Source organism: Cimex lectularius, unplaced genomic scaffold (genome assembly GCF_000648675.2).
Source record: "Cimex lectularius strain Harlan isolate CLEC.00 unplaced genomic scaffold, Clec_2.1 scaffold266, whole genome shotgun sequence".
Classification (NCBI taxonomy): Eukaryota; Metazoa; Arthropoda; class Insecta; order Hemiptera; family Cimicidae; genus Cimex; species Cimex lectularius.
Genome location: NW_019392824.1, coordinates 80,933 through 100,554, shown reverse-complemented (window position 1 = coordinate 100,554; position 19,622 = coordinate 80,933). Strand labels below are relative to the sequence as shown.

General features: G+C 34.7%; 1 long non-coding RNA gene across 1 annotated transcript in view; it reads left to right on the top strand.

Moving 5' to 3' along the window:
- The window catches only part of LOC112127437, a 119,576-nt gene extending 100,909 nt beyond the window's left edge, over positions 1–18,667 (top strand). The window contains exon 3 of the long non-coding RNA XR_002910564.1: positions 18,609–18,667. This is a non-coding gene — a long non-coding RNA (uncharacterized LOC112127437). The remainder of the gene's footprint in view (positions 1–18,608) is intronic.
- The last annotated feature ends 955 nt before the right edge of the window (positions 18,668–19,622 follow it).

The window sequence follows — 19,622 nt, the reverse complement described above, 5'->3', positions numbered from 1 at the left end:
TATTGTTTGTAAAACAAGCCTTTTTTTAAATCGTCGGGTTTTGAAAGTATCACCAATCAGATATTTGTTATAACAGTTGCCGTTTACCGGAAATAATTGTTTTAATTATTCAAACGACATGACTCGGCCGCTTTGTGTAAACATTTTTAAAGAAACATTTTTATTGTCCTATATCGTTCAAGGCGTCAAATAAATTCTAAAAAAGTCATTAGTTCCAACGGTATATATAATTTAATATAATTAATCAAACATTCCATGCAAATCATCATTTCAATGCATTTACCATATAAAAACTGCAGACAGTACATTTCTTGGTTTAATTGTGTATACCAACGAGGCTTTAAAGTTTGCATTTTTGGAAAAAAATTATATTTCATTTAAAAATTATTTTAGGATATTCAGCATTTAAACGTATCTTTTTGTACTAAATAAAGGTGAAATGAGGAGCAAGGGATCTTTCTTAATAATAGCTACGTTAAGATTAGACTACATAAATGCCTTAAGCGCTCTCGACAAGTATTTATTTGACGGGTTACTTGAACGACAAACGTGACAAGTTAGTTCCCTGAAGAATCCTATCGCACAATTTGTAAATTGACGTGGATGCTGCACACTGGCGATAAGTTTTCATTTGCCACAAGCCGTCAAATACGTTAAAAAAAGTCGGATATTCGACAGTTCACGCGCAAATAGGTATATACATTTCTAATCCTAACTTAAAAAAATAAAAAATAATTATATATAAAAATAATCTTTTTGTAGTCTGCACATTGAAAATACATATTACGAATATGTGGGTATATGGTTTTATCTTCCATTCACAACACTGATAAATCCAGCTCTGCACCCGGAGTACGCAGGTTAGGGATAAATCGGCGAGGAGGTCTTCATGCCTTTGTCGCTCAAGTTGTAATGGTTCTCAAGAAGGGATTGTGTAGAAGAGGCATAGACAGGTGTAGTTAAAATGGACTGAATGCTTGGTGTGGAAATTTTGGAAGCTGGATCTGACTTCGTTGACAAAAGATATGTTGAGGTTATCGTAGATAGTAAGGTTGCTGCTGTTTGCCTTTGACAATTTGCCTGAGGACATTTGATTGGAAGAATTGGAAGTGATAGATATTGGATGGCTGTTTTGTACAGCAGTAATGCCTCGTATAGCGTTTGGCCGGTCAACATACATTCCAGACATACAAATCTTCGTAATTATTCCAACCTTCTGTGAGACGGTAAGTCTTGTGTTGGGTTTCATGCCAGTCCGCTGTGTAAGTTCTAACTATCTAACATAAGTGGAAGTCGGTAGCTCTTTGGTGTTGATGTACACTGGAGGGTACAAGAATAGGTATATTTTCCCTCTTTCAATCTTTTCCTCCATTTCTTCCTGTAATCTTTGATAAACTTGAAGTGTTCTTGGATGTAGGTGGTTGGTTGAATAAGATTTCTGCATAGTTGGTAATCATGGCGTTGGGATGTGTAGGAATATACGCAGTATAAATGGTGTATAGTATGGGAGAATATTGCGATATCATACGCTTAGATGATAAAAATGGAATTTGGATGCATAGGAAACCCAGTGTATAAATGGTGTACAGGAGGATGGAATCAAGAATGGTCCCTTGTGGGATGCCGGCTTCTATTGCTCTGGCATCTAAATATTCCTTGCCGCACCTCACGCTGAAAAAGTTAAAAAATTGAAATATTCTACACTCCCAGTGATTAAAGGCTGTAGGTAAATCAATTATTTAATTACTACTTACCACTAAAAGGTAAAAATACTAACGGAGCGGAATGGGAAAGGAGGACGTTCACCAACCAATTTGTATTTAGTTATTTCTCTTCACATTCGATTGGTTTATTCTTCAATATTTATGGATTTTTTTTCCGACAGAGGATCGATTGTCCTCGTTGGCCCCTATACAGTCAAGGTCCACTTTGAACGGTAAAAGTCGGCCTTCGTCCCGTGTCACCAGACCGGGTTTAGCTTCCGTCACGCTATTTTTTTTCCACTTTGCACTTTTTCAGCTTTGAATTACGCAAGGACGACATCGCAGCATTTGGGTCAAACTTTCCCGAGACGGGGAATGGGTCAACGTTTGCCACGGTGTTGTTAAACTTTCAGGGTCGCGTCTGGGGCATACAGTGGTGATACTTCGAGTTCACAAGGAAAAGGTCATTTTTATCCATAATATGTGTAATAAGCTTGTAACTTTTATTACTATCAATAAAACCTTAAAGTTGAACATGTATATTGAAATTTGTACATGCAATAATTTTCAAAGATCAATTCATACACTGACAGACAAAAAAATTCCACCCACTTGTAATATTACTTGATTTGTATATATTTTCATATATTAATCAAAGGCTCACGTTTTTAATAATTAAGTCTTTGTGTAAAATAGAAAAAAAAAGTAAAGGAAGGAAAATGAAATGGACAGATGAAATTTGTTTTAGATTTTTAATTAATACTTCATTGTCTCTTATTCAGGAAGAGTCCTGTTGAGATCGTGTAGTTTATCAGTATGTGATGGACGGTCATTTTTTGACGTTATCCCATAAATGTTCGATGGGGTTTAAGTCGGGAGAACGGGCTGGTCAGGCTAAGTCCCTGATGTTACGCTGTGGAATGTACGTTTGTATGAGCGACATGTGGAGGGGCATCGTACATTACAATAGGATTGTCGCTGATTTCATCGAGGAGAACGCATGATGTTCCAAAAATTCCTCGATCGAAGAGCAAATCTATACTCATCTGTAAAAAGTACAGCAGACCAATCGTTCAAAGACCAATAGCTGCGTTCTCGAGCAAATGCGAGCCGTGTAACTCTTGTGTGTTATGGACAATTCTGGTCCTATTACGGGGCAAAAAGCCATCAGTCCATACTGAGTAAATCTTCTTCGAGCAGTGCGTTCAGAAATTTGGACACCTCGAACTTCCTGGAGCTGATGAATCGCTTGAACAACCGTAAGGTGCCGGTTTCGCAAAATTCTCAAAGTCAAAAACGGCCATCCTGTGGTTCTGTCACTCTGGGGCGTCTAGAACCGGGCCTTCTATGGTAGGGCCTAGTTTCTCGAAAACGTCTAGCGGCGTCTCGCAGTGTTTCGTAGGGAACTCCGATAGCAATAGATACCTACAGGAACGTCCATCATCAATAAGTGCCACACATATTGCACTAAGTGGCATTTTTTAAAAATTGAAATTAAGAAAACAATGATGAAGAAAAAACAGTTGATAGCTTCACAATTGAAATGAGACTGAATAAACATTTCAAATTCCGTAAAAAGTAAACAATGAAGTATTCTTTATCCTTGTTTTGATTAAGGGTTAAAAGTTTTTACCTCTAATTGATATTCCCAATTTAAAACATAGGATAAACAAATATTTATTGATAAAATCAATGATGGAAATTAACAGCAGAATTTTCTTATATCGAAATAATTTAAAAAAAAATCAATTGGGTGGAATTTTTTGCCTGTCAGAATACATTTGCAAGTGAATTTTATTATATGATCTATGCAATTATATGACAAATTATGTAAATACAAAATTGATTACGAGAAATCATGAAAGACCTGTAACAAAATCGAACTACGATCGGAGATGTTCTTTAGAACGATTTTAAGCTTTCTAAAATGATGAAGATCAGCCGAATATAATGCTGTAAAACATAAACTAATGGCAAAAATTGCACTATGGATGTGTAACCCGGCCCTAACCTAACCGTTAACCTAACCTAACACAACCCTAATCCTAACCAAACCTAACCTTTAATCTAACCTAACTAAATAAAAAATCGTAAACCTAATAAATTAATGGAAAAATATTCAATCTCGAATAGATATATTGACACTTGGGGCAGACAGTTTTTACCACCATTCCTTCTGTTGCTAGACATTCCTACCACTGGTCGTCGGGTCTGTTGGTATGATAGCTCCCCTCCCCCATTCCTCTGTTTAGGTAGTGTGACTCACTTTTCGTTCAGTTACCATGGGGCATTTAAACATTTTTTTGTTGTTGTGATGTCTCTGTGCCATCATATCTCATTTCCACCACTGTGAGGTTTGAAGAACGGTTGCTACCACCTTTTCTATATAAGTCGTCATCGTTGTTTTCTGTCCACCACAATGGGATTTGAACAGGGTTATTTTTTCTAGACAAGCATGCCATGTGCCAACATGTGCATGTCTCCTGTCCATGTTCACACTCCTTGGTAGACAATTATGCTCGTACAAGTCTCTAGGACTCTTGTCTACCTCTGGTGACGTAGAAAAGCTTGCCCTACCTAACCAACCCTAACTTAATCCGTCCCTAAATCATACTCTAAACTAAACGAACCCATGCGCGATCAACTTATGCTATTATATACTATCCTAACCTAACCTAATTTTAACCCTACCTAATCTAACTTCTTGGTTACGCGAAAAAAATTCCAACAAGAGAGAAACGATTCTTATTATTATATTATTAAGGCAATCTATCATTTTCGTCAGCAGTTACGTGCTAATGTTCAACAACTTGCTGAGGAAATTCTCATTATAATTATAAACTTTACTCAAGTGAATTCTTGCGAATCATGCTTGAAAATGACAATGGAATGGATGTTATAAATATCCTTTTATCTATCTTTTTTTCTTCGACCTCTTCAAGTTAAATGAAGTACAATTTGGTCGCTTATACTTATTGCTTTATTGTTTATTTTCTAGAGTAGTAATTTGTTAAATGCATGGCGTTATCTGCCAAAGTTTAACCATGTGTATACAAAGATGTTAATATCTGACATTTACTGTTTTATCCTCCCTACGTGCCAGGAGTGTACCGCGGTAGACAAAAACTTACCTGTTTTTTATCCTGAAATTCAAAACTTTCCCATTTTTATTCGTCCTATAAAATTCGGTTATATGCACGGAGTTGACATTGCAATTCCTGTCGTAGATACCAGACGATGTTCAAGTTTATGAAATTGACCAAAGATTTTCAACTTGATAGACTGTCTTTATAACTCATGGCGTTTTCTTTGTAGAATGATGTTCAATGTGCGTCTCGCCAAAACTTGAGATCCCGCGAGAGTCATTTGATCCAAAACGGGCCTCCGCATCCATTGTGTCAATTTTACAATTCCACTGATCATTAGATCCTAGAATCTTGTACTTAGGAGGAAAATTGGGTAGTGTTTGCCCGTAGTTATTTTTTCTCATTTTCCTTACAGGAGGTAAAAGTGGAATAAACCTAAAACCAATTATACCAGAAGAACAAATAATCAACAGAAGGCTCATTTCAAGGTGCATAAAATCCCATTTTGTTAGAAATTGAGCTAGGCCTTGGACAATACGAGGCTTTATAAATATGTCGACGATATGTTTCACGTCGTTTATGTCTGACAGGGTGTTCAAAGAAACATAAGGCTAGGTCGAATTGACGTTGGAAAACGAATTTTATAAATTCTATTGTTGTAGCTATTTGTTTGCCTATTTTCTTTGTAAATATAATAAAGTGGTTTATTTTGTTCTCTATTTTACACACCATTGATAAACAAATTCGCATAAACTATATAGAGCATGAACTGGATGCCGTCTGCTGAGTTGTGTTGGCACACATTATCACATTTTTATTACAATTTAAAACAAAAATTAAATTATAATTTAATTAATTACATTAAAATTATAATTATTAAAATTATAATTTAATTAAAATATAAATAAAATAATACACTTTCTTTACATTTTATAACAAAAGTTGTGAACAAAATAATTGAAAACAAATCATGTTTACATAAAATATAATAAAACATGCTTTAAAATTACACTAAAATAAAATTTGGTTGGGTGAAAAAATTACATAATATAATAAACCACAACGTCACATACCGAGTCAAATGTATGTGTTATAATGTTCGATCATAATTTTTGTGTAACTCCAAGCACCACGGTTGTACAGCTTGCTTCACCCATGACCATTTAGGTGTTGCACGAGTTCCTCTCTAGTTAGTATAGTCCTGCCGAATCATCTAGCCCTGTACTCCCTTAACGCAGAGCAAGAATCCAAGTAATGAAATTTGACTTCAATCGCCCCACTATTACACATACGAGAAAGATGATTTTGATCAGCCCGGATGATACCGTAATTTAGATTCAATAACGGGCCACGAAAATGTATTATATCAGACATGAACCCTAAGTCATTCGTATCCCTAATACAACGTTTCCCAGATAAACTTAAATCTAATTCTTTTTACAGCCCGTGATGCAAAGAATTTAGGACTTATGTTAGTCATTAAATTATTTTTAAAATCATTATTAATATTGTCTACTAACCATCAAAACGCATTTACTAAATAATAGTTACTACTCCAGTCAATCTTGGCACAAATTGTTCGAAATTTGTTACGCCCGAATAAGTTTTTGTTTATTATTTCTTTTGCAAGTATTTTTGGAAATCTATTGTCAGGGAGAATTAGGACTTGTTGTATATATTCAATATGCATCTGTTATGTAAACGAATAAATGGATCGGGCACCTGTTTCCAAATATAAACATAGTTCGGGGTATGTTTGGGTAGTGAAAACCATCTTTTAACAAAGAATGTAGACAATTTCTCTACTTCTTGAAATCGCATGAAACCCCAAACCCGCGCTGTATAAGAAACATACAAACAAACTTTGTAAATGTAATATAATCAATAATAAAATCTCCAGGTTTAGCTCTGGAATAAAACAATTTCTGTTAAGTTATCCAATTACACTCCCTGTTTTACCTTACTGAGTCGAAATTAAGCTTTTTTCAAACTAAATAGAAAGATAATATATTTTCGAAAGGTTGAGGTGCTAATTTGATATCACGGATATGTGAGAATGTAAACAAGGAAGAGGTGATGAAAGGGCAGACGTATCACCTCATTAGCTCCGGATCAGTTCCGTATAAACTGCGGTGTGAGTGTAATTTGTCATTTTTTGTTTGACAACAACGCCTTTTCGCACAAATAAATCATAATGAAGAACATGGACTCTGTTAATTCACTCTACCAGTCTACTTTAACCACCACTCGAACCTGTCAGATGCATTAAACTCCATAAATGTCCAATTTTTGTTTGTCGTTTTTATTTATGCAGTCCTTCTGCGCATGCAAAGAAATATTTATGAACATACAAAAACAGCCCATATAGTAAATCGACGTGATTATTAAGAACGACAACATTTTACTCGTGTTTATGGAAAAATTGGCTTATTTCCGTCTCAGGGTGCTGTAAATTTGGTCTCCTTTGTTCGTTCAGTGATCGGGAAGTCAGGCTACAGAATCTCGTGCCAAATGAATGAAACCAGATCAAAAATGATCTGCCAATTGTTTTGGCGATTGTACTTAGAAAAGGATAGTAGATGTTATAGGATTTATTTATTAAACCGATTGTTTTAAATTTACTTGTTTTTAACACTGTTCGTCATAATCTGTTAATAAAATGGGTTCTTCACACAGAGAATTATCGACCAGCGATGATTAACTTGATTGATGATTGGACTCAGGTATATGGTTCAAAATGAAGTAGTCGTATCTTTTTTGCCAAGCTTTCGGTTTGTTATTAAGCCTTCCTTAGGGCTCTACAGAGTGATAAACAAAACAGTAAAACAATGTTTGCAATGAACTTACGGATACTTAATTAAAAGAACATACATAAAAATAAAAATAAAAGCGGCACGATCAGGTACTTAGGTCATTTCGTTCTTATGTTCTTACTTAATACAATATTAAGTTATTACGGTTTAACAAGTAAATTATCTAATTAATAAATATTATTTATAGTCATTAGATGTCGTGGTCCGATAGACCAAATAACTTCTTTCAATTAATCAATATTTTAGCCGTAAGGTATTGGCTGGGATAAAAAAGCCAGTGCCACGAGAGAGATTCGAACCCACGACATTCGGCTAAATACGCCGCTGCGTTACCACTTGAGCTATCGTGACTTCGATCCACTTGGACACCAACTTCCTATCTCAACCTACCTTTCGCGTTTTCCCTCCAATGTCGTGGATTCGAATCTCGCTTGGTAGTGGATCGTTGTCTTTTAATTTAGTAAACAAACTCCTCCTAATTTTGTTGTTAAATTTATACACTACTTTTATATTCTCATATTTTTTCCACTAAGCGTTTTAATTTTCTTGAGGCATTATCAATAAAATTAACTGGTGACATTTTTTCTACTACATAGCAGAGTGTGGTGTATTGGTGCCCATGCGTTGCTTTAATAACCTATGACCCCAATCATCAAAATGGATAATGTTTGAGCTGGATACACAAATTTCTTTTGAGTGATCATCTTCGCGTTACCTGGGAGTTTACATGGGTTGGGTAAGGTTAAGTTAAGTATGGTCAACTTAGGTAGGGTTAAGGATTTTTTAAGAGAGAGAGAGAGTGAGAGAGAGAGGGGAGGGAGGGAGGGAGGGAGAGAGATAGAGAAAGAAAGAGAAGAGGGTGTGGGTGGAGGAGAGAGAGTGACAGAAAATGGATAGATAGATAGATAGATAATTAGAGAGAGAGAGAGAGAGAGAGAGAGAGAGAGAGAGAGAGAGATTAAATAATTAAAACGCGGTTTACCTTCTGGCAATCCTAGTTTGGAGAATGTAAAACAAAAGTAAAAGAAAGGAAAGTAAAACTTGATAACGGTTAAGGAAAATAAATGCAACTAAAATTACTTCTAAGCAACATAAGGATAGGACTGTCTAGGGCAGGGGAAGAGAAGAATTACCAACCAGGAAGTCTTTTCCTTCTTTAACTTCCTCGTGTCCTGGTAGGACGTGAGGGCGAGCGAAACTTCTTCTTTCTTTCTGGAACCTTTTGAAATGCCAAGGCCTCTCGAGAAGGCATACGATAAGAGACAACGAAAAAGAAATAATACTGACACCACTGAATTTATAAAGAAAGAATTACGAAAGTTTTTAAGCGGCTGGCGAATGAAGGTGCGACGTCGTCAAGGCACACTGCAGATTCTCTAGGCTGCCGGTTATTTTTAATTTAGTAGCAAACCCAACATATAAATTTCGAAAAATCCAACCAAAGAAAATCGCTACGAAATTAATTATAATGTAGTTTACGTTTAACAATAATAAAAACAAATGAAAGTCCATATTGTTTATGTGCACAGAATATCTTCGCAATAATTCTTCACTAAGAATGCAAAAATTGATGAATAAGATTTTGGTTTGCAGTTTTCCCTCACAATTAGAAATTTCTTCACTGGTATGCAAGGTGTTCCCAATCTTGGACATAGTTTGGTGAGAAACTACATCTGTTTTTACATGGAAGGTCGAACCAAGTCAAGTATGATGCATTTTGCCCACTGACTTAAGGGATTTTAAACGATCTGCTGGATGTATATAGCCAAGCCTTCCGGGTCCGAAAAACCTTTCGTTTGGTATCCGTTTCCTGTCATAGCCGAAATCTTCGGCCAGATGTAGATATGTTGCTACCTTCTTTGCAAAGTGATCTTCCTTTTCATTTCTCATTGTTCCGGCGTCGGCTTTTGTTCAGTTTATTCCAATTCTACATTTCCTGGCAGTTTTTAGTGTTTATATTCCTTATCCTTATTCCTTCCTTAATAGAAAATGGGTTCAACAAACAAATTAAAGGTAAAACATAAAATGATTGATATGTAACCTAACCATGACAATAAGAACTACCTAACCCAAATCCTAACCTAAACCAACCCCAGGATGCCGCAAAAATGGTCACGAAAAAAAAGTATATCCAGCCCAACACATATTCATGTTAATATATTCTAACGAAATGGTAAAACAAATTAATAACCATGAGCTTTCTGACTACACTAAACGTAGATAAATAACTTTAACTTTATTCTAATTCTACCTAATCTAACCTAACCTATCCCTAACTCTAACCCTAACCTAACCCAACCCATATGCACTCCCTTGTAATGTGAAATTGATGACATGAAGTAATGAAGTAATAGAATGTATCGTTGTTAGTTATTCAAAGCAACACCACCGATTACTTGAAATATCTAATAGAAAAGTTCGATTAAAAAGCTGCTTTTAATAAGTAACCGGTTGCTGTTGCCTAAAATTGCCTTTCAAGGTAGACAGAAAATACTTTTTTATCAATTTATTTGTGTTTTGTCAAGAATCACTTGGAATTCTGTTGTAGTTTTGAAAAATATCACGGCGTAATTGTACCTCTTCGCTACCCATCAAGGATGACAGGTTCATCTCAAGGATGCCCTAACATTAAAAAAGCAAACAAAAGGTAATGTAGGTAATGTAGAGCTTTTCCCCAGTCTAGGCTAATATTTTTTACTATGCTTGGCGGTTTCGTAATCACGAAAGAGCATGTAATACATCAAAGACCCCTAAAACGGACGGCTTGGTCTAAAGCAAGAAAAGGTTGTGGGATAGGAATCAACTAAAAATAATCACTGTTCAACTTGATATTAAGGTTTTTTGCGTGCAATCGTTAAGGGATTTAATTGAATTTTTGCGATGGATGTTACATGTTAGCATTGAGCAAACCGCAAGGGAGAACCCTCCCTTTATGACTAATAAACAAACAAACCCCCACTATGCTCAAAAACAACTCTGTTAATTTAAGTTCTATCGTTTGCAAAGAGGAATTTCAAANATATATATTTAGGTAATGTGTCCTTACATAATACACTGACAAGCAAAAACTTCCACCCACTTGTAATATAAATTGATTTGTATATATTGTTTATACGTTAATCTAAATTTCAATTTTTAACGTTTAATAATAAAAAAAGTAGCTAAGAAAGTTTAAAAAATGTAAGTTGCTAAGGAAAATGAAATTAAAAAAGACGGACAGATAAAATTTGTTTTAATTTTGTTTTAGATTTTTAATTAACATTTCAATATCATGTATTTCCTCTTCTTGCTTTAATTACATATCGAAGACGACTCGGCATACTTTCTACCATTCTGTAAATGTCTCTTTGCTCGACGTTAGCCCATTTTTCACGAAGAGTCCTTTCAAGATCGTGAGCTGTATGAGGAAGTGATCGACGTGCTCTTATTCGTCTTTTAAGGTTATCCCATAAATGTTCGATGGGCTTCACGTCTGGAGAACGGGCGGGCCAGGCTAAGACCTGTACAGAACAGAAATTAACGGCAGAATTTTCTTTTATCGAGAAAATGAAAAAAATCAATTGGGTGAAATTTTTTGCCTGTCAGTGTATATTTGCAAGTGAATTTTATTATATGATCTATGCAGTTATATGACAAATTATGTAAATACGAAATTTATTACTAGAAATCAAAAAAGACCTGTAGCAATCGAATTACGATTGTAAGTGCCACACCACGCGTAACATCCTCAGCACTAAGTGGCATTTCTAAATTTTAAAAGTAGAAATTAAGAACACAAAGATGAAAACTAAACATTGAAAAATCCTTTATCCTTGTTTTAGATTAATAATTAAGTGTGCTTACCTATAACTGACATTCCTAATTTAAAACATGGCATAAACAAATATTTATTGGTAAAAACAATGAGACAAATTAAGTGCAGAATTTTCTTTTATCGAGAAAATGAAAAAAAAACATCAATTGGATGGAATTTTTTGCTACCAATCTCTTCAGAACTTTATAAATTACAAGTAATGGCACAAACTTGGCCTAACTGACTAAATTCGATCCGAAGATATAATATTAAAGTCTTGAAAGGTTTTTAATCAATTCATCCTTATTTATCTGACTTACAGTGACATAAAATCTAAACATTGTTAACATAAACAGAAAGAAAAGAAGTTAAGTTTTTCAGCTGTTGTAATAAAACGGATCTAGAAAAAATCCTGAAGGGCTATGAATTTTTTTGTAGAACAATGGGCATAGGTGTGTTAGAAAATGTAATAATAATAATAATCTTTATTCACGGCTTTAGCTAATTTACATACATAGGTTATAAAAAGCCCGGCCTGATAATGCATATTCGAGGGGATTTAATGGTGGTTAAATCGTTTTTTTAATAGTTTTTTGGTATAGTTTACTGAAAACGTGTTTCGTTGTGGTGAGTTTTTAAGAATCTAACTCATTAGATACGATCTGACATAATATTTTGTTATCCTACGTTAAGAAAAGAATCGACTGATATATATAAAAGCCTCGAATTTTATACACACAAATGCCAGAATCTATTTTTAAAATTTTTGGGTAATATCGAGAAGAATTATGAATTTTTAAGTGAAACACAGGGTTTATTAAAGAAAAAATATTATCCCCGGCGAATCAAAAAAAGTCGTCTATTTTTTATCCCTATGAAAATTCGTATTTAATGGTTTTAAAGGGGACTTAAAATGGATCAGATTTTTGTTGATCTTAATTTACTAGAATCTACTTTTAGATTTTGTATTATTTTTATATATCTAATCACATTTAGTACAACCTTCCATAATAATTAATCGACTGAGAAAATGCAGTACGAAAAATTTGACGACGGTGATTATGTGCCCCTACAATTCCTTTAGAATTTAGTGTAAACCGAATATCAACAAAATCTTTTCGTGTTTATCTAATCAAAATTCTCAACAATTATTCAAACTATTCCTATAACGAATAAACGTAATGGTAACTACCTGGTTAGAATTTGATAGGAGAACATGGTCTGATACACCTTTCAAACAGAGAGGTAGGGTCAAAGGTAGGGAAAATTTGTAACGTAAAATAGTTTCCGCCAACCTGATTTTCGATAACGCTCGAATTAACCATGGTCTTCGCCTGAACCTGAAACCAAGCCTGGCTTGTGTTGAAAAACTAATACACGCAATAGTTTTAATAGTTTATGACTCTAAAGATAATTAAATAAAATGTGCTTAGGGACATAAGTGAGATATTTAGGTTGAATTTCTTGAATACGAAAACATGGGGGGCTTATGCCTTACTTGTACAACTTAAAGGAAAGGCATATATATATATAAATAATACATATATTAAATATGTTACAACGGATATGGATTTCGAATGATAAAATGGAAGTGTGCGATATTTTCAAATCAAATCAAGCGCACTTCTAAAGGCGGACTTTATCCAAAGCTGAGCTGATACAGGTTTAGTGTCAACTTCCACCTGAGAAAAAATCGGTCAATTCTATCAAATAAAATTTCCAAAGCGATCATCCAATTTTCAGCCAAGATGTAAATTCACGGACACTTTTGGTCAAATTTGAAACTTTCCCATTACGTTCCTGGTACGCTGGAATTGGGGAAAATGAAAATGGCTTGCGTTTTTGAAAACAGGATTGTGACATAGAAATTTTTATATTTGGAAGGAAATAAACTTATGTATACCAGGGTGTTGGAAAAAACTCAGATTTTAACCTGGTTATTTCTTGTCAGGGCACAGCGGACACATTGGGCTTCTGAAAAAATTTTACCAACGAAAACCGAATGTGTAGATTCTGCCCAATTAAAAATAAACAAGAAATAGTATTTTGGAACCTTCAACAAATTCGACCTTCAAAACAGGTTCATATATGAATTGAAAAACCTCTGGTTTGTGAAAATGCAGAAAAGAGTACACTACCAATTTAATCGTTTTTAGTTATGACAAGATGTAACTAAGTAAACATTTTTTCTGTTTAACATATCAACCAGGAATCTACAATGGTCGAAAAGTCTGAAGTCACTTTTTTAGCCAATTTAAGAAGGTTTTCTACTATAGAAGTCACAGGATATGCAAAGGCAGGATTAGAGTTTTAATCAGAAATAATACTCTGTGAGGATAAGCTTGTTGTCGTATCACAAATTTACACAAAACTTGGGTAAGTTAAGCCATGACGTTAATTGGATGGTACGCTCGTTAACCTATCAGAAATTTAAATGAACTTCTATTTTGGACTAGTTTCAACCGCCAAGATAACGAACGCCGAGAATTAAATGTAGTTTTCCTATCACAAATGTAGATAAACGCTATGTAATGTAAATTGATACAACTCAAGCACGGCTAAGGGCGTGTTGGTAGGATCGGGCTAAAGTTGGGGCCAATTTTAGTATATCATTTTTTTGTTTATTATACACCTGAACACAGCATTAAAACTTAAATCCGCACTGCATCTGGATGACACATGTTATAAGAAGCCAGCCAATGACAGCACTAGACCCCTTGCCTGAAATCTGGAGGTCTTTGGACCATAATCGTTTCCGAAATGAAAATGTGAAGAGAGGTATTGAATAGGTTAAGACCAATTGAACGATTGGAATGAACACATGGAAGTGGGAAGGTTTTAGTTTTTTTTTAAAGAGGGTATTTCAACTACGAGGAAGAAAAGAGTTAAGGTTATTGAGGACGGTAGACTAATTGGACATTAGATGAATTTGTGGTGATTTACAGTAAACTATTGTATGTCCGTAAATAATTCGAATTAATGTTTTGTTCCATATGAGCTTGTTCTTTTCAGTCATATCTGATTTCGGCCCTAGAAGTTTTCGTATTCTTTACTTCTATCACTCAAATGGTGGCAACCTCTCAGCCTCACATCATCAATTTTCCAGGAAACTCAAAAAGGGACTAAAAGGTTTACAAGATATATACTCAACAAGTCCTTTCACACATTTACCTTTGACTCAAAGCTAGTCTGGGAATGCCGAGCGTATTTTTAGCATAGTTAAATTTGGGGCAATTAGTATCTTGTATAGATAAAACCCAAATGATTTAACGCATTGTTTTTGTTAATTATTACCTCGGGAATCAACCCCATGATTAAAAATTTGTCAGAATATTTAAGCTCCCTTTAAACAAAATATTAGAATAATCCAACATACGCCGTAATTAAAAATGCGTAAATATATAACAAATCTCTTCTTTAATTAAAAATTACAAAAAATTTAAGATGAGGAGCTCCATTTTTAATGAACGTAGAAAACGGCAAAAATTAATTGAACAAACAGGTTCTAGTGGAAATTTTAACAAGATGAATACGATACATTCTTTGTGTGATTATACATAGGTCAATACAGTCAATTCCGTGTTTTTATTTATATTTGTTCCTGAAAGGTCGAGGGGGAAGTATGAGAGTGCATAGAGAAATATACAAAGTACTATATAGAATATAAACTGCTCAAAAATGAATAGGGTTATTGCCAATTTTGTAGTATTTACATTCCCTAGCATTTTTATTTTCTTTTGATTATAAATTGCATGAAAATTTATTAGAAATTATTATGTTTTTTACTTAGGAAAATTTAATTACGGGATTTTGAAAAATGAAAGATTTTAATTCCTTAATTTTTTTATTGGACACAATAATTTTTTTAAACAATTAATATTATGTATAATGTGCTCGGTTAGCTAATACCTACATACACGTTTGTTTTTAAATTTATTTAACGTAAAATGGAATTAGTAAATTACTCAAAAATGAATAGGGATATTGTCAGTTTTGTAGTATTTAATTTCACTAGCATTTTTATTTTATTTTATTATAAATTGCATTAAAAATTATGTTTTTTCTGAAGGAAAATTTAATTAAGGGATTTTGAAAAATAACAAAACAAAATGTTTTTTAAATTAATACCGTGTAATAATGTCCTCTATTAGCTAAAACCGCTGTGCAGTTGTTAGGCATCCTGTTAAAAAGGTTGTTACTAATTTCATAAGGAATTTCACTCCATAGATGTTGCAACGCGGCACAGTGGAGGCTGCGGATGGTGATCAAAAGCCTTCTCTGCAGCGCAACCCACATGTGCTCAATGGGAGTGAGGTCTGGAGACAATGGGGGAATGAGCTGATGTGAAATTCCCAGGTTTTCTAAACGTTGCCGAACAACTCTGCCTCTATTAGGTCTGGCATTGTCATCCAGAAATCGAAAATCCCAGCCAATGTGATCCCTTGTTTGAGGGATGTATTCCTCGATAGTTTCTTGGACATAACGGACTGTGGTGAGGTTGCCTTCAACAATATGGAGTCCAGTTCGTCCTCGAGTGTAAATCCCAGTCCAGACCTTTACACCGTCTCCTCCACATTGCATTGAAGGGAGCACGATCTCGGGCATTGTATGCTTCCCCTGTTTTCAATAGACTCTTCGGCGCCTGCTAACACTACAAACATAAACGCAACTCATCAGTAAACGTAACATCATTTCAATTGGTTTTTCTCTTTTGGGCGCTCGCTGCACTATATTCTCCTAAGTTGCTGGTGGCGAGCTGTTGGTGCAGATCTTCTCAAAAGGGCATACGATGTGAGGCCAATTAAGAATCGTTTGTGTTGATAAAGGCCTTGCCAAAACATCTTGTACTTCATTTAGGATCTGGCGGGCACTATGGAAAGGGTTCCGTCTTGCAGCAATAACAATATTTCGTCGTAATGCTCTCGGAAACGGGCTAAAGACTAACTGAGAGAGAGGGAGTGGGAGAGGGAGGGACGGAGGGAGGGTGAGAGAGAGAGAGAGAGAGAGAGAGAGAGAGAGAGAGAGAGAGAGACGGAGAGACGATGTAAATAAGACGTATACACTTGTAGAAAATAAAAATTTCATTATGAAAGAGAGAAAACAAGACTGGCATGAGAGTAGAAAAGAAAAAGTGAGTGAGTGTGAGGGAAAGGGTAGGACAAAAAGGAATTGCTGAAGTGTATTTGACGTAAATAAAACTAAACAAAAATCCACTGAAAAAAGAGAGAAGGACTGAGATAAAGAGGGCAAGATAAAGTGAACATTTATGTCGGAAAATGTCACACGAATGGGTGTCCTAAGAGATTAATCTTGGCCTACGTTTTTATTTATTTATTTATTTTATTTTATTTTTTTTTTTAATTTTGTCTTCTCCGGTCTTATGAAGAATAGGAAGAAATGGGAGTTAACCCTGCATCCTTTGTAGATAGCCTTGTCATAGCCGATACGAAATATGAACTGGTGTAGAAATGAAACCTTTGTTGCCAGTACGAAACCGTGCTAGCAGTAAGCAAAATTAAGCTTCGCTCCAGATAAAATAGTTTATTTTTATGAGAAAATTCCAAACAAGCCATGTTATTAAGAAAACGAATAAGGGCAAGGAAAAAAATACCTAGCCATCATTTTGAGGGAGGTTAAGTCAAAAATCCTAGTTGACGTGAAACTTTTCATTCTTAGGAAATTCTAGTAATACACTAAAATTAAACTTTCTGTCAATTTTGACCCCAGACCAGAAATCATCCAAAAGTGGTTAATTAATGTACGATTTATCATTCCATCTCATTTCATTTCATCATTGTTGAAAGTTTGTATGACACATTCATTTTCTCTCACTAAAGGTTTAATTATAATTTTTCAACAATTGAAGTGCTGCTCAACCAGTGCTCGTCGGCAAGATTGGCCAGAAGGACCATATTTTCCATCCTCAGCGTTATTGCCATCCATTGAAAATTTACTTCTGCGTACGCCGTACACATTCCCAAAAGTGGGCGTTTCGTGCGTTTCTGGCCTAATCTATGTCGGTGGAGAACCTCTTTTCCTGCTTAGATCCTTGAAATTTGATGTTTGTTCTGTCATTATCAGTATTTTATTATAATTTTGGTTTTATCATATATGGTTCGAAACACTTCGGACTTTCGTGAGAGCACATCAGTTGTGACTTTCCTTTTAGTATATTTAAAAATCGGAAAACTACTTTCAAACAAAATATCCTACAGTATCCATAAATAGTTTAATAATTTCGATGAACCCCTTCCCCGAATGTACTTAAAAAACTGAACTAAAGACTTTAATAACAGACAATACACAATGTGCAATTGTCCCTCCCACCCTAGTTTTGCAATCTAACGTTAAGGGTAATATTTCAGCGACAAAGAAGCAATTAAATATTTTAACATACCCTGTTGATTCATTCCACTTGAATGTGTACTTCTCCCAACTTACTTAACAATAATGGGTTCACAAAGAGACGTCATATAGCCAAATACTTACTTTAAGCTCATTTAATTTTCTTTTGAGCTTCAAATGTAGGCTTAACTAGAAACAAAGTTAGAATCTGAACCGTCGTTCAACATTAAATTGTCTTGAATGAGTGATTTCCTTCGGAATCATTAACCGAGGGAAATATATTAAATAATAAGCAATTTTACTTACACACTTTATGTCCTTGCCAGAAACTAATGGTTCTACTTCTGTAATTTTCAATATTGAACATACATTGTCATATTGCTACAAAATATTGTAATATATTGTGCCTTTGAGTGAACAATCATAGACTTCTAATTTCCTTAATAAGTAGACCTAATGATGTTCCCTTAGTTTTATTAAAATTATGTGACCAATCCACAGCTAGGCCCCTGAGGTGAAGGAATTCTCTAAGCCTTTCCTAATTGATGATCAGCATGAGTTTTTCACTCCGAATTAATCACTTATAAGGACTTAATTTTAATGCCATCAAGGAATTCAAGTTGATGCAATATATGATGATGTCGCTAAAACCTTTGATATGTTTGATTATGAAATGATCTTCGATAAGATAGTATGGGAGATTGGGATTGGATCCAAACAATATAGTCTGCGTCTTTTTGATATTGAGAGAGTCCATTTTCAACGGCCCAGGAACTGATAGCATTTACGACCTCTTGCATTAGAGAACTACCTCATAATAATAACATTGATAATAACAATAACACTAATAACCGTCTTTTACTTACAGAATCGACCGGCGGAGCCATGAAGAAGCCAAAGACGTTTATGAATGCTTCTGGAAAACCGGTAAGCTGTAATATTTCAAAAGTTAATTTAGTTTCGTTCATACAACCATTATAATATCGATGAGTGTAATTGGATATATGATGTATATAAATATAGATAGGTTGATAGATAAATATAGATTGTTTTTTATATGTATGGAAAGGCATGCAACAACTAATACATATAATCTGACTTGAATATAATAATAATGAGGACGGTATGGAAAACAGAAATCGACATCGTAAGATGGCGAGACACCTCCACCTCCACACACGCTTAAGCAATTTATTTAACAAAATTATCCGTTGTCTGTAGAAAAGGGATGTGCATGCCATCCCTGAAGGCAATACCAAGCACACAGCACCAGCCGCCAGAGTCGACCAACACCCTGACTTTTATACTCCCAAGGAAATGCAACTTTTAACCTAGTTTTAAAGATTTTTAATAAGGTAAGGTCAACCTTAGGAAATTAGAGATGTTCTCTATTCTGTAACTATCTTCCGACAAGATAGTTTCGGCAAAAATATCAGAAACACTATATTTATTCAAATAGAAAACATTCCGTTAGGCTCCATTGCCTTGAAAAATCCTCGGGCTTACTGGAGTCCAATATCATTGTTTAATAAAACAAACACGTATTGAACAATAAAGGCGTGACTACTCCAGAATTATCAAAACAAATGGATAAAAAAATGTGAAAAAAGATTAGAACATGTGGACAAAATATTTAAAGAAACAATTTTGGACCCAGGCAATTTGCTGAGTTTCTTCATTTATGGTAAAATAAAGGTGATACAATAGGTTGATTTATTTGATCAAAAATTAAACAACCTTTACAAAAGCTCGTTATAATGATAACAAACTGAGTTAGCATATGAATAAAAAGTTATTATATATGCGAAAGGGTTGTACCCTCAACTGTTCCGGATTCAGTCTGTCTGTCATTTGAACATTATTTCAGGTTGAGAGGGGACGT